The sequence below is a fragment of the Triticum urartu genome, chromosome 2, assembly GCF_003073215.2.
Source record: "Triticum urartu cultivar G1812 chromosome 2, Tu2.1, whole genome shotgun sequence".
Taxonomy (NCBI): domain Eukaryota; kingdom Viridiplantae; phylum Streptophyta; class Magnoliopsida; order Poales; family Poaceae; genus Triticum; species Triticum urartu.
This window is the reverse complement of record NC_053023.1, coordinates 734,979,849-734,995,967: the sequence shown is the minus strand read 5'-3', so window position 1 is coordinate 734,995,967 and position 16,119 is coordinate 734,979,849. Positions and strand designations below refer to the sequence as shown.

Sequence of the window (16,119 nt, the reverse complement as noted above, 5' to 3'; positions counted from 1 at the left end):
ATAAATACATGAAGATAACCCCCGAAGATGGGCTGGAGCGGAGCAACATGGGCTCCGCGCCCCCAAGCAGGAGCACGCCTAGGGTTGGGCGTGCCTTGTGGGCACCGGCCCATGGTGGCTCCGCCGGCCTTCGTCTTCTGGATGGTCGCCCCCTACTTGTCGTCATTAATGCTCCGCCTTTGGATTCTTGTTTCCCGAAACTTTATTTTTGGGTATAATTGGGCTGGATTTCACCGATTTCCGCACTTTCTGGTGTTTTCCATAAAAAACTGTGAAAACCTGCAAATTTACATAAACAGAACTCCAAAAGTAGTCTTCACAGCATAATTGGCATATTTATCCTCAAAATAAGTGATGCAAAATACAAGCATCAACCACTTGTTCAATTTGTTAGCAAACAAGCATAGAGTCGAAAATAAGGGACACTAAAAAAGTTGAAGGTTTAACCTAAGTGGTTAGAAGTTGGATGTTTTAGTTGGATTATGATTAAATATCAAGGTTTTAAATCAACATTTTTCATTCATGGAATACATTAGTTTGGTAGCTCAAGAGAGAGACTGGGACATGATTTTACTCTGAGAATAAACTGCACTCTAGTTACAAGGTAGGAAGCGGGCAGTGGACGTACATGACAAAGGAGTGCGGGTTAATTCGACGAGAGAAAGTATCCTTGTTTGGTCTACTTTTTTTACTGCTAAGACGAGTGTATGTAAACACATCCACGTACGGCTCTACCCTATCCTTGGTATAATCTTCCGATTTTCATTTTTCGTGATTGTTCAGTCCCACATAGAGTCCTGTGAGTGGTTGGTGTATAAATTTGGGCGTCCTAGACTGGGTGATGTATACTAGTAGCTTGCAATGGCTTCTCCCTTGTTCTTGTGCATCCTCCTGGTCGTATTTGGCAGCTACGTTTCCATTTCTGCCGCAGGCGACGGTAAGCAAAGCTTCGTTGTGGTGTCAACCAGATCATTTCAGACACAAGATGTCTGCTCCACATCGACAGGTACGTACCTACAATACAGCGGTACAAGAAATGGCATGGCATAATTTTTTGACGTTAACCGATCTGCATGTTAGGAATGCCGCGGCCAAACGGCGGTGCCGTGCCGGTAGTGCACAGGCACGGACCCTGCGCCAAGTCGCAGTCCACCGACAAGCCATCTTTCACCGAGGCGCTTCACCGAAGCCGCGTCCGCACAGACTACATCATGAGCAGAGCACTGACCATGCAGGAGCAGGAGCAGGAGCAGGACGAGGACAAGGTGAGCATCCCGGCGCACCTGGGAACCTCCATAGACTCGCAGGAGTACGTGGTCACGTTGGGCCTGGGCACGCCGGCCGTGGAGCAGGTCGTCCTCCTGGACACCGGCAGCGACCTGTCGTGGGTGCAGTGCGCGCCATGCAACTCCATCGGGTGCTACCGGCAGAAGGATCCCTTGTTTGACCCGCGCAAGTCGTCCACGTACGCTCCCATCCCCTGCGGCTCCGACGTGTGCAACAGACTCCAGTCCGACCACTTCGACGATGGCTGCACCAACGACGGCACCCAATGCGGGTTTCGAGTCGAGTACGGAGACGGATCAAAGATGAAAGGCGTGTACAGCAACGAGGCGCTGACGCTGGCGCCCGGCGTCGTCATCAATGACTTCCATTTCGGCTGCGGATACAAGCAGGGTGGCCCGAACGACAAGTACGATGGCCTGCTCGGCCTCGGCGGCGCGCCCGAGTCGCTCCCGGTTCAGACCTCCGCGGTCTACGGCGGCGCCTTCTCGTACTGCCTCCCGCCTGTGAGCAGCGGCACCGGGTTCCTCGCCCTCGGCGCGCCCACCAACACCTCGGCCTTCTCATTCACGCCCATAACCCCCTTGATGAACTACGATACCTTCTACACGGTGAAGCTCACCGGTATCAACGTCGGTGGGAAGCAGCTCCGCATCCCACAGAAGGTGTTCGAGGGGGGCATGATCGTAGACTGTGGCAATATCATCACACACGCCCTACGCCAAACTGGAGTCCGCGTTCCGGGCAGCCATGGCAGCTTACCCGCTCCTCCCAAGCGACGAGGGCGATATATGCTACAACTTCACCGGATACACCAACGTCACCGTGTCCAAGGTCGCTCTCACCTTCAGCGGCGGCGTCACCGTCGACCTCGATGTCCCCAACGGGGTTTTGCTGGCTACGTGCCAGTCGACTGATTCGTTTTTAGGGTCAGTCACTTTTTTTTATACGCAGGATTCATTTTGGGTGGCAACGTTTGGCCTGGGACGAGATTTGCCTGCTCCGTCGGCGTATGTGGCTTGATTTTTGGAACAAAATAAGATCCGGCCTCACCTTCTTAAAATCAGGGGAGGAGATGATTAGATTAGGAAAAAAAGAGGAAAAAGACAACCGTAAGATGAAATGGGAGCACCGATGGAAGCATGAAGAGGGAGTAGGCAAGCCGGATCCCTTGGCCTGGCTGAGGTACATGCATGCAAGCGTTGAAGCAATTGTTCGCATGTCATGCATGGATGATGGTGGGTCTCACTAACATGCATGCATTCGAACTTTTCGATGGAGACGAGTACATGCATTACACATAAGTGCGCACAACATGTTTTTATAAGTTTTCAGAAATTATATATGATATAAAAAATAACAAAATAAATATAATTAATTTTTCTAAGCAATAATATATTAGTAGCACTGGTATTGCCCATTAAGAATAAAGATAGTGAAAAAAAAACTTGCACACAACATTATATTCGAATCACACTTTTGGTAATACACAAAGAATAAACATATAATAGTGCAATTTTCACAATCTAGTACTCACTTCGTTCCTAAATATAAGTCTTTTAAGAGATTTCAATATGGAGTATATACGGAACAAAATGAGTGGATCTACACTCCAAAATATGTCTATATACATCGGTATGTACTTCATATTGAAATCTCTAAGAAGACTTATATTTAGGAGCAGAGGATAATTTACACACATATTGTATAGTGCTTGCATTTATACTTACACACGGAAAAATAAAAAAAGAAGTTGTTTAAGAAACAATGATTTAGTGGCATTAGTATTTCCTTTTAAGAAGAAGAAAATTAAAAAGGACAAAATTCGCACACAGTTTATAAATAAATTGCATTTTTTTATAATATGCAAGAATAAACATGTAATAGTGGAATGATATCGGTATTGCACTTAAAGAAAGAAGATGGAATAAAAAATAAAATAATGAAGTTTTCTATGGAAGAATGAAACCCTTCAAGAAGAAAGAAAATGAAAAAAACAAAAAAAAATCAAAACAATGAAGTTTTCTAGGGAATAACGAGCCTCTTTAAGAAAAAAAAAGAGAAAAAAATTGCACACAAGTTTGCACTGAAATTGCACTTTTAGTAATATACAAAAAGGAACATATAATATTGCAATTTCACACTCTACTATAATTTCCACACATGTTGTATAGTACTTGCGTGTCTACTTACTTAAAACACAAAAGTAAAAAATAACATTTTCTAAAAAAGAATGAGGTAGAGGCATTGGTATCAACCTCTAAGAAGAAAAGGAATGAAAAATAAATCATGCTCAAATTTGCACATAGTTTACACATAAATTGCACGTTTTATATATATGCAGGAACAAACATATAATAGTAGAATTCACATTAAAAAGTAAGTTTCAAAGCATGAATCAATTAGTGTTATTGGTATTACCCTTAAATAAGAAATAAAGTGACATAAAACTTAAAGCAAAAATTTCCTTACAATTAGTACAAAAATTGCACTTTTTATAATATGTAAGAAGAAACATATAGCAGTGAAATTTGCATACTCTACAAAAACAAAAAACAAAAGCAAACACGTAAAAAAAGAAGAAGCAAGAACAAGCAAAAAAGGCATGCACGCACAAAAAAATTGGCATGCATTTCATCCATCCATGTAGGTGCAACAGTCACGAAGTGGAGACATGCATGAATGCGGGCTGCAGCATGCACCGAGCAAGGAAAGGCAGGAAATCGACTGAATAAACAACAGCGTCAGTCAAATCCATGAAGACCTCTTACACACGTATCATAAAGCACATTAAATCAACGGCAACAAATTCAATTGACGCAAAATAAAAAACTCAGTCGCCTAACGTATAGCTAAAGTGGTCTGGCCTTCACCGAGTCCGGCCCAGATGATTCTGTCGGGATCATCGGCAATGTTCAAATGAGAACGTTGGAGATGTTGTACGACGTTAGCGGTGGTAGACTCGGATTCCGGCCAGTTGCCTGTTGACTCCTCATCAAGCTAGACGCACCTCAACCAGGAGCTAGCTAGCTACTCCTTTCGTCCCGTAATATAAAAAGCATTTGACGCTCTCTATTATCAAAAAATATTTTATATTACGGAACGAGGGGAGTAGCTTAAAAAAATAAGTTTGATCGGTTTGCTGTTAACTGCTCGACTGCTCCACGGTGCATGGCCCGTCCCATCATCCCATCACTGTTATTTTTCAGTTTTTGTTCGATTCTACACCGTCATAGTTATTTATATTAAGAGGATACGCTTTTTAATTCTGCAACTAAGCAAGTATATCATATGCAATACTTTGAATCAACCTTAGTGATACATCTAAACAATGGTACAATCCTATAATAACTATGTTAATGCAAGTACTGTCTCATATCCAAATTACCTTAATGGTATAACTAATTGTGCAATCCTATACTATGTTAATGCAAGTATATATATCATATGCAAATTACCTCGAAACAGGCTTTCGCCCCGCTATATATAAAGAAACAACCGAACAAAGTTCGTAGCTGAACGATACACAATGATGAGGAGTTCCTCTTACAAAACTAAACCCAGAATGTACGGATCACGCAGAACGCAAAGGGAATGTGCTACCAAAACATAACACAGGAATCTCCGAGAACAACACTACGCCCCTAGTAGGGACAACAGCGCAAGATACAATGTGTGTATGTTCAGCCTTCAGCCCGAAGCTCCCCTCCCGGCTTATATAGAGTGCGCTAGGAGGGGGTACATAATGGACCGATGTTAATGTTGTTTCCGATGGCCAAGACAGGCTAGTCCACTGGCGGGGATGGATAAGAAACCCGGGGGAAGGGAGAACCCCGCCCGCTAGGCGGCGAGCGTGCCTCCGATCTGGGTGGCAAACTCAACAATGCGGTCTTGCTCGCTCACTACTCCGTGTCCCGGACGCTCCACCACGGAGCAGCACAAGGGCAAACTCAACAACCGGGTCGCCGCCTAAGTTCTCGAGCGCACGCGCTATACATGTCTATGTGTTTGCCAGGAACAACCACAAAAACAAAAAAGAAAAAGGAAATGGGGATGCAGGCGGCACAGAAGTCGTAAGTCCATGATGCGGCTAAGTTCGACTATAAACAAATGTACACGTACTACATTATGAAACGGAGGGAGCATAGAGAAACAACTTCATACCATCAATTGAGTTATACTTCTACTCCCTCCGTTTCTAAAAATAAGGATTTTTAGATATTTCAGTGTGGACTACATACGGATGTAGTCTGTATTGGATTTATTGAAAATGCTTATCTTCTGTATCTAAATAGGGACATCCCACTAGCTGATTTTCCTGCATCCACATCAAGCCACGTCATCTGAATTGTTTTAGCCGTTTATGCAGTATAGCTCAGTAGTTTGCAGCCATTTGATTAGAAGTTGACGAAATTACAGAGTGCTGCCACCACTAAGTGGAAAATACTGCTTCGTTCCTTTTGTTCCATCCACTGGCGCCGCGTATCCCGTCGTCCTACTCGATTTGTTTAGGTTGGGCCACGCGTCCACATTTTTCTAAACTGGGCTATCGGAGCAATCTTTCGTATTTGGGTTGTACATTGTTGCAGCACCCTCCCCATTTGCGTGTCCAGCTACCCGTGGCTTCGCGGGGGGGGGGGGGGGGGGGGGGGGGGGGGGGGGGGGGGGGGGGGGCTCGCTCAGGAGGCTGTCGGCTGATAACACAACAGCTAACCTCTTCGGAATGGCTACAGGATCAGGAGGAGGAGTTGCGTCAAGCATGTCTACATCATTGGTGGCGAGGGAGAAACCGATGGGAGTGCCTCCTTTGCCTCCGGTGTATGTGTCTCCGAGGAAAGAAGTGAAGAGGCGGAAGAAAGGGGATGGCCAGGGGAGGAAGTTGGACAGTACTGCCGCGGTAGGTTATGAAGCAGAAGAGAATAACATGGTGGAGGGTAACAAGGCAGTCAACGATTATCGGCGGGCTCCCGTGAGGAGTTCCGCCGGAAGCAATGAGTATTATATGTTGGAATTGTCGGAGTGCGGGCAAAGCCTTGACAATTCGCGACCTTCGCGAGATCGTGAAGAGTTTTGCCCTTATTGTTCTATGTATAGTAGAAACTGTTGGGGAACGTAGTAATTTCAAAAAAATTCCTACTCACACGCAAGATCATGGTGATGCATAGCAACGAGAGGGGAGAGTGTTGTCCACGTACTCTCGTAGACCGAAAGCGGAAGCGTTAGCACAACGCGGTTGATGTACTCGTACGTCTTCACGATCCGACCGATCAAGTACCGAACGCACGGCACCTCCGAGTTCAGCACACGTTCAGCCCAATGACGTCCCTCGAACTCTGATCCAGCCGAGTGCTGAGGGAGAGTTTCGTCAGCACGACGGTGTTGTGACGATGATGATGTTCTACCGACGCAGGGCTTCGCCCAAGCACCGCTACAGTATTATCGAGGTGGACTATGGTGGAGGGGGGCGCCGCACACGGCTAAAAGATCAACTGATCAATTGTTGTGTCTCTAGGGTGCCCCCTGCCCCTGTATATAAAGGAGCAAGGGGGTGCGGCCGGCCAGGAGAGAGGGCGCGCCAGAAGGAGTCCTACTCCCACCGGGAGTAGGACTCCCCCCTTTTCTAGTTGGATTAGGACTTGGGAGGGGGAAAGAGAAGGGAGAGAGGAAGGAAGGGGGGCGCCACCCCCCTCTCCTTGTCCTATTCGGACTAGGGGGAGGGGAGCGCGGCCCAGCCCTGGCCGCCTCTCCTCTTCTCCGTAAAGGCCCACTAAGGCCCATTAACCTCCCTGGGGGGTTCCGGTAACCTCCCGATACTCCGGTAAAATCCCGATTTCACCCGGAACACTTCCGATATCCAAACATAGGCTTCCAATATATCGATCTTTACGTCTCGACCATTTCGAGACTCCTCGTCATGTCCGTGATCACATCCGGGACTCCGAACAACCTTCGGTACATCAAAACATATAAACTCATAATATAAGTGTCATCGAAACGTTAAGCGTGCGGACCCTACGGGTTCGAGAACTATGTAGACATGACCGAGACACGTCTCCGGTCAATAACCAATAGCGGAACCTAGACGCTCATATTGGCTCCTACATATTCTACGAAGATCTTTATCGGTCAAACCGCATAACAACATACATTGTTCCCTTTGTCATCGGTATGTTACTTGCCCAAGATTCGATCGTCGGTATCTCAATACCTAGTTCAATCTCGTTACCGGCAAGTCTCTTTACTCGTTCCGTAATACATCATCCCGCAACTAACTCATTAGTTGCAATGCTTGCAAGGCTTATAGTGATGTGCATTACCGAGTGGGCCCAGAGATACCTCTTCGACAATCGGAGTGACAAATCCTAATCTCGAAATACGCCAACCCAACAAGTATCTTCGGAGACACCTGTAGAGCACCTTTATAATCACCCAGTTACGTTGTGACGTTTGGTGGCACACAAAGTGTTCCTCCGGTAAACGGGAGTTGCATAATCTCATAGTCATAGGAATATGTATAAGTCATGAAGAAAGCAATAGCAACAAACTAAACGATCAAGTGCTAAGCTAACGGAATGGGTCAAGTCAATCACATCATTCTCCTAATGATGTGATCTCGTTAATCAAATGAAAAATCATGTCTATGGTTAGGAAACATAACCATCTTTGATCAACAAGCTAGTCAAGTAGAGGCATACTAGTGACACTCTGTTTGTCTATGTATTCACACATGTATTATGTTTCCGGTTAATACAATTATAGCATGAATAATAAACATTTATCATGATATAAGGAAATAAATAATAACTTTATTATTGCCTCTAGGGCATATTTCCTTCAGTCTCCCACTTGCACTAGAGTCAATAATCTAGTTCACATCGTCATATGATTTAATACCAATAGTTCACATCACCATGTGATTAACACCCATAGTTCACATCGACATGTGACCAACACCCAAAGGGTTTACTAGAGTCAATAATCTAGTTCACATCGCTATGTGATTAACACCCAAAGAGTACTAAGGTGTGATCATGTTTTGCTTGTGAGAGAAGTTTAGTCAACGGGTCTGCCACATTCAGATCCGTAAGTATTTTGCAAATTTCTATGTCAACAATGCTCTGCACGGAGCTACTCTATCTAATTGCTCCCACTTTCAATGTGTATCTAGATTGAGATTTAGAGTCATCTGGATCAGTATCAAAATTTGCATCGACGTAACCCTTTACGACGAACCTTTTTGTCACCTCCATAATCGAGAAACATATCCTTATTCCACTAAGGATAATTTTGACCGCTGTCCAGTGATCTACTCCTAGATCACTATTGTACTCCCTTGCCTAAAATAGTGTAGGGTATACAATAGATCCGGTACACAGCATGGCATATTTTATAGAACCTATGGCCAAGGCATAGGGAATGACTTTCATTCTCTTTCTATCTTCTACTGTGGTCGAGCTTTGAGTCTTACTCAGTTTCACACCTTGTAACACAGGCAAGAACTCTTTCTTTGACTGTTCCATTTTTAACTACTTCAAAATCTTGTCAAGGTATGTACTCGTTGAAAAACTTATCAAGCGTCTTGATCTATCTCTATAGATCTTGATGCTCAATATGTAAGCAACTTCACTGAGGTCTTTCTTTGAAAAACTCCTTTCAAACACTCCTTTATGCTTTGCAGAATAATTCTACATTATCTTCGACCAACAATATGTCATTCACATATACTTATCAGAAATATTGTAGTGCTCCCACTCACTTTCTTGTAAATACAGGCTTCACCGCAAGTCTGTATAAAACTATATACTTTGATCAACTTATCAAAGCATATATTTCAACTCCGAGATGCTTGCACCAGTCCATAGATGGATCGCTGGAGCTTGCATATTTTATTAGCACCTTTAAGATTGACAAAACTTTCTTGTTGCATCATATACAACTCTTCTTTAATAAATCCATTAAGGAATGTAGTTTTGTTTATCCATTTGCCAGATTTCATAAAATGTGGCAATTGCTAACATGATTCGGACAGACTTAAGCATAGATACAAGTGAGAAACTCTCATCGTAGTCAACACCTTGAACTTGTCGAAAACCTTTTGCGACAATTCTAGCTTTGTAGATAGTAACACTACTATCAGCGTCCGTCTTCCTCTTGAAGATCCATTTAATCTCAATGGCTCGTCGATCTTTGGGCAAGTCAATCAAAGTCCATACTTTGTTCTTATAAATGGATCTCATCTCAGATTTCATGGCCTCAGGCCATTTCGCAGAATCTGGGATCATCATCGCTTCCCCATAGTTCGTAAGTTCGTCATGGTCAAGTAACATGACCTTCAGAACAGGATTACCGTACAACTCTGGTGCGGATCTCACTCTGGTTGACCTACGAGGTTCGGTAGTAACTTGATCTGAAGTTACATGATCATCATCATTAGCTTCCTCACTAATTGGTGTAGTAGTCACAGGAACAGATTTTTGTGATGAACTACTTTGCAATAAGGGAGCAGGTACAGTTACCTCATCAAGTTCTACTTTCCTCCCACTCACTTCTTTCGAGAGAAACTCTTTCTCTAGAAATACTCCGAATTTAGCAACAAAAGTCTTTCCTTCGGATCTGTGATAGAAGGTGTACCCAACAGTCTCCTTTGGGTATCCTATGAAGACACATTTCTCCGATTTGGGTTTGAGCTTATCAGGTTGAAACTTTTTCACATAAGCATTGCAACCTCAAACTTTAAGAAATGACAGCTTAGGTTTCTTGCCAAACCACAGTTCATACGGTGTCGTCTCAATGGATTTAGATGATGCCCTTTTTAATGTGAATGCAACTATCTCTAATGCATAACCCCAAAACGATAGTGGTAAATTGGTAAGAGACATCATAGATCGCACCATATCTAATAAAGTACGGTTACGACGTTCGGACACACCATTACACTGTGGTGTTCCAGGTGGCGTGAGTAGTGAAACTATTTCACATTGTTTTAACTGAATGCCAAACTTGTAACTCAAATATTTTACTTCTGCGATCATATCGTAGAAACTTTTATTTTTGTTACGATGATTCTCCACTTCACTCTGAAATTCTTTGAACTTTTCAAATGTTTCAGACTTGTGTTTTATCAAGTAGATATACTCATATCTACTCAGATCATCTGTGAAGATCAGAAAATAATGATACCAGCCACGAGCCTCAATATTCATCGGACTACATACATTAGTATGTATGATTTCCAACAAATCTGTTGCTCGCTCCATTGTTCCGGAGAACGGAGTCTTAGTCATCTTGCCCATGAGGCATGGTTCGCAAGCATCAACTGATTCATAATCAAGTGATTCCAAAAGCCCATCAGCATGGATTTTCTTCATGCACTTTAAACCAATATGACCTAAACGGCAGTGCCACAAATAAGTTGCATTATCATTATTAACTTTGCATCTTTTGGCTTCAATATTATGAAAATGTGTATCACCATGATCGAGATCCAATAAACCATTTTCATTGGGTGTATGACCATAGAAGGTTTTATTCATGTAAACAGAACAACAATTATTCTCTAACTTACATGAATAATCGTATTACAATAAACATGATCCAATCATATTCACGCTCAACGCAAACACTAAATAACATTTATTTTAGGTTTAACACTAATCCCGAAAGTATAGGGAGTGTGCGATTATGATCATATCAATCTTGGGACCATTTCCAATACACATCGTCACTTCATCCTTAACTAGTCTCTGTTTATTCTGCAACTCCCGTTTCGAGTTACTATTCTTAGCAACTGAACTAGTATCAAATACTGAGGGGTTGCTATAAACACTAGTAAAGTACACATCAATAACATGTATATCAAATATACCTATGTTCACTTTGCCATCCTTCTTATCCGCCAATTACTTGGGGTGGATCCGCTTCCAGTGACCAGTCCTTTGCAGTAGAAGCACTCAGTTTCAGGCTTAGTTCCAGACTTTTGGGTTTTTTTCGCTTGAGCAGCAACTTGCTTGCCGTTCTTCTTGAAGTTCCCCTTTCTTCCCTTTGTCCCTTTACTTGAAACTAGTGGTTTTGTTTACCATCAACACTTGATGCTTTTCTTGATTTCTACCTTCGTCGATTTCAGCATCACGAAGAGCTTGGGAATTGTTTCCGTTATCCCTTGCATATTATAGTTCATCACAAAGTTCTACTAACTTGGTGATGGTGACTGGAGAATTCTGTCAATCACTATTTTATCTGGAAGATTAACTCCCACTTGATTCAAGCGATTGTAGTACTCAGACAATCTGAGCACATACTCACTGCTTGAGCTATTCTCCTCCATCTTTTAGCTATAGAACTTGTTGGAGACTTCATATCTCTCAACTCGGGTATTTGCTTGAAATATTAACTTCAACTCCTGGAACATCTCATATGGTCCATGACGTTCAAAATGTCTTTGAAGTCCCGATTCTAAGCCGTTTAAGCATGGTGCACTAAACTATCAAGTAGTCATCATATTGAGCTAGCCAAACGTTCATAACATCCGCATCTGCTCCTGCAATAGGTTTGTCACCTAGCGGTGCATCAAGGACATAATTCTTCTGTGCAGCAATGAGGATAAACCTCAGATCACGGATCCAATCCGCATCATTGCTACTAAAATCTTTCAACTTAGTTTTCTCTAGGAACATATCAAAAATAAAACAAGGGAGCTAAACGCGAGCTATTGATCTAAAACATAGATATGCTAATACTACCAGGACTAAGTTCATGATAAATTTAAGTTCAATTAATCATATTACTTAAGAACTCCCACTTAGATAGACATCCCTCTAATCCTCTAAGTGATCACGTGATCCATATCAACTAAACCATGTCCGATCATCACGTGAGATGGAGTAGTTTCAATGGTGAACATCACTATGTTGATCATATCTACTGTATGATTCACACTCGACCTTTCGGTCTCAGTGTTCCGAGGCCATATCTGTTATATGCTAGGCTCGTCAAGTTTAACCTGAGTATTCCGCGTGTGCAACTGTTTTGCACCCGTTGTATTTGAACGTAGAGCCTATCACACCCGATCATCACGTGGTGTCTCAGCACGAAGAACTTTCGCAACGGTGCATACTCAGGGAGAACACTTATACCTTGAAATTTAGTGAGAGATCATCTTATAAAGCTACCACCGAACTAAGCAAAATAAGATGTATAAAAGATAAACATCACATGCAATCATAATATGTGACATGATATGGCCATCATCATCTTGTGCCTTTGATCTCCATCTCCAAAGCATCGTCATGATCTCTATCGTCATCGGCATGACACCATGATCTCCATCATCTTGATCTATATCAATGTGTCGTCACATGGTCGTCTCGCCAACTATTGCTCTTGCAACTATTGCTATCGCATAGGGATAAAGTAAAGCAATTATTTGGCGCTTGCATCTTATGCAATAGAAAGACAACCATAAGGCTTTTGCCAGTTGCCGATAACTTCAATAAAACATGATCATCTCATACAACAACTTACATCTCATCACGTCTTGACCATATCACATCAGAACATGCCCTGCAAAAACAAGTTAGATGTCCTCTACTTTGTTGTTGCAAGTTTTACATGGCTGCTACGGGCTGAGCAAGAACCGTTCTTACCTACGCATCAAAACCACAACGATAGTTCGTCAAGTTAGTGTTGTTTTAACCTTCTCAAGGACCGGGCGTAGCCACACTCGGTTCAACTAAAGTTGGAGAAACCGACACCGGCCAGCCACCTGTGTGCAAAGCACGTCAGTAGAACCAGTCTCGCGTAAGCTTACGTGTAATGTCGGTTCGGGCCGCTTCATCCAACAATACCGCCAAACCAAAGTATGACATGCTGATAAGCAGTATGACTTGTATCTCCCACAACTCAATTGTGTTCTACTCGTGCATATAACATCTACGCATAGAACATGGCTCGGATGCCACTATTGGGGAACGTAGTAATTTCAAAAAAAATCATACGCACACGCAAGATCATGGTGATGCATAGCAACGAGAGGGGAGAGTGTTGTCCACGTACCCTCGTAGACCGAAAGCGGAAGCGTTAATTAGCACAACGCGGTTGATGTAGTCGTACGTCTTCACGATCCGACCGATCAAGTACCGAACGCACGGCACCTCCGAGTTCAGCACACGTTTAGCCCAATGACGTCCCTCGAACTCCGATCCAGCCGAGTGTTGAGGGAGAGTTTTGTCAGCACGACGGCGTGGTGACGATGATGATGTTCTACCGACGCAGGGCTTCACCTAAGCACCGCTACAGTATTATCAAGGTGGACTATGGTGGAGGGGGGCACCGCACACGGTTAAAAGATCAACTGATCAATTGTTGTGTCTCTAGGGTGCCCCCCTGCCCCTGTATATAAAGGAGCAAGGGGGGTGCGGCCGGCCAGGAGAGAGGGCGCGCCAGGAGGAGTCCTACTCCCACCGGGAGTAGGACTCCCCCCTTTCCTAGTTGGATTAGGACTTGGGAGGGGGAAAGAGGAGGGAGAGAGGAAGGAAGGGGGGCGCCGCCCCCCTCTCCTTGTCCTATTCGGACTAGGGGGAGGGGCGCACGGCCCAGCCCTGGCCGCCTCTCCTCTTCTCCGTAAAGGCCCACTAAGGCCCATTAACCTCCCCGGGGGGTTCCGGTAACCTCCCGATACTCTGGTAAAATCCCGATTTCACCCGGAACACTTCCGATATCCAAACATAGGCTTCCAATATATCGATCTTTACGTCTCGACCATTTCAAGAATCCTCGTCATGTCTGTGATCACATTCAGGACTCGGAACAACCTTCGGTACATCAAAACATATAAACTCATAATATAAATGTCATCAAAACGTTAAGTGTGCGGACCCTACGGGTTCAAGAACTATGTAGACATGACCGAGACACGTCTCCAGTCAATAACCAATAACGGAACCTGGATGCTCATATTGGCTCCTACATATTCTACGAAGATCTTTATCGGTCAAATCGCATAACATTATACATTGTTCCCTTTGTCATCGGTATGTTACTTGCCCGAGATTCGATCGTCGGTATCTCAATACCTAGTTCAATCTCGTTACCGGCAAGTATCTTTACTCGTTCCGTAATACATCATCCCGCAACTAACTCATTAGTTGCAATTGCGAGGCTTATAGTGATGTGCATTACCGAGTGGGCCCAGAGATACCTCTTCGACAATCGGAGTGACAAATCCTAATCTCGAAATACGCCAACCCAACAAGTACCTTCGGAGACACCTGTAGAGCACCTTTATAATCACCCAGTTACGTTGTGACGTTTGGTGGCACACAAAGTGTTCCTCCAGTAAACGGGAGTTGCATAATCTCATAGTCATAGGAACATGTATAAGTCATGATGAAAGCAATAGCAACAAACTAAATGATCAAGTGCTAAGCTAACGGAATGGGTCAAGTCAATCACATCATTCTCCTAATGATGTAATCCCGTTAATCAAATGACAACTCATGTCTATAGTTAGGAAACATAACCATCTTTGATCAACGAGCTAGTCAAGTAGAGGCATACTAGTGACACTCTGTTGTCTATGTATTCACACATGTATTATGTTTCTGGTTAATACAATTCTAGCATGAATAATAAACATTTATCATGATATAAGGAAATAAATAATAACTTTATTATTGCCTCTAGGGCATATTTCCTTCAGAAACTCAAATCGATAAAGTTAGAGTAGAAAGTTTAGCTACTTCAGTTGGTTATGATAATGGTTATGCTATCAGCAGTGTAGGTAGAAGTGGAGGAACCGGTTTGTTCTAGAATAATTCAATAAACATTGGCATTTCTGGTTACTCGGATTATCATGTGGATTGTGAGGTGAGGAACCCGGGTTTTGACCCATGGAGACTGAGAGTGGTGTACGGTGAAGCTCAAACAAACCTAAGACACCAGACCTGGGAAACTTTGAAAAAAATATCAAGTTTGAGACCCCTCCCATGGTTGTGCATAGGGGATTTCAATGAAGTCCTACGTCCAGAAGAACATAAGGGGGTTGGAGAGAGAAGCAGTGCTCAGATCCAAGGCTTCAGAGACATGGTCGATACTTGCATGTTTATGGACATGCACTAGTAGAAAAAGGGCCATTTGTCCCGGTTTGTAAGGCCCATTTGTCTCGGTTGGGGAACCGGGACTAAAGGGTCGGTACTAAAGGCCAACACCTTTATTCCCGATGCTTACACCAACCGGGACAGATGGGCCTCCATGTGGCCGTTGCGGCTTGCCCAGACATGGAGCCTTTTGTCCCGGTTGGTAGCACCAATCGGGACCAATAAGCTTTCACGTGTCAGCAGTTCAGGGGCTAGGGCTTTTGTTTTTTTTTCTGAAGGGGGGGGGGGGGGGGGGGGGGGTTGGGGGTTTTGTAGGGTTAGTTTAGGGGTTTCAGATGTTGTGTTAGCTAGCTAATAGAGAGAAGTGTCATCTCTTATCTCCGTGCTTGGTCGACGCTACGTACTATACGTATAGAGAGGACTCGACACGCTATCTAGTAAGCAAATGAAGGGAACCATTAAGTACAGAAGATCGTCATGAACATATATATACTTCACCCGAGGTAATCTTACGATCATTTCATAATTAAATTACATTTCGAATTCAAATAGTTACATTCCTATTGATTCACTACGTAAAATTTGACATAAGAAAATAAAAATATAGATCATAAGACAAGAAAATTTGCAGTTTATGTGTATTTTAGACTATATTTTTATGTTTGTAATTTTACATAACATAAAATATTTTTTACGGCGATTATATATTTTCTTACGGTCTATTTTTGTGTCGGAAATAAGA

The 16,119-nt window shown here is 43.4% G+C and overlaps 1 pseudogene; it reads left to right on the top strand.

Moving 5' to 3' along the window:
* The first annotated feature begins 861 nt into the window (after positions 1-861).
* On the top strand, positions 862-4,272 carry LOC125534509 (annotated as a pseudogene).
* Positions 4,273-16,119: the final 11,847 nt, after the last annotated feature.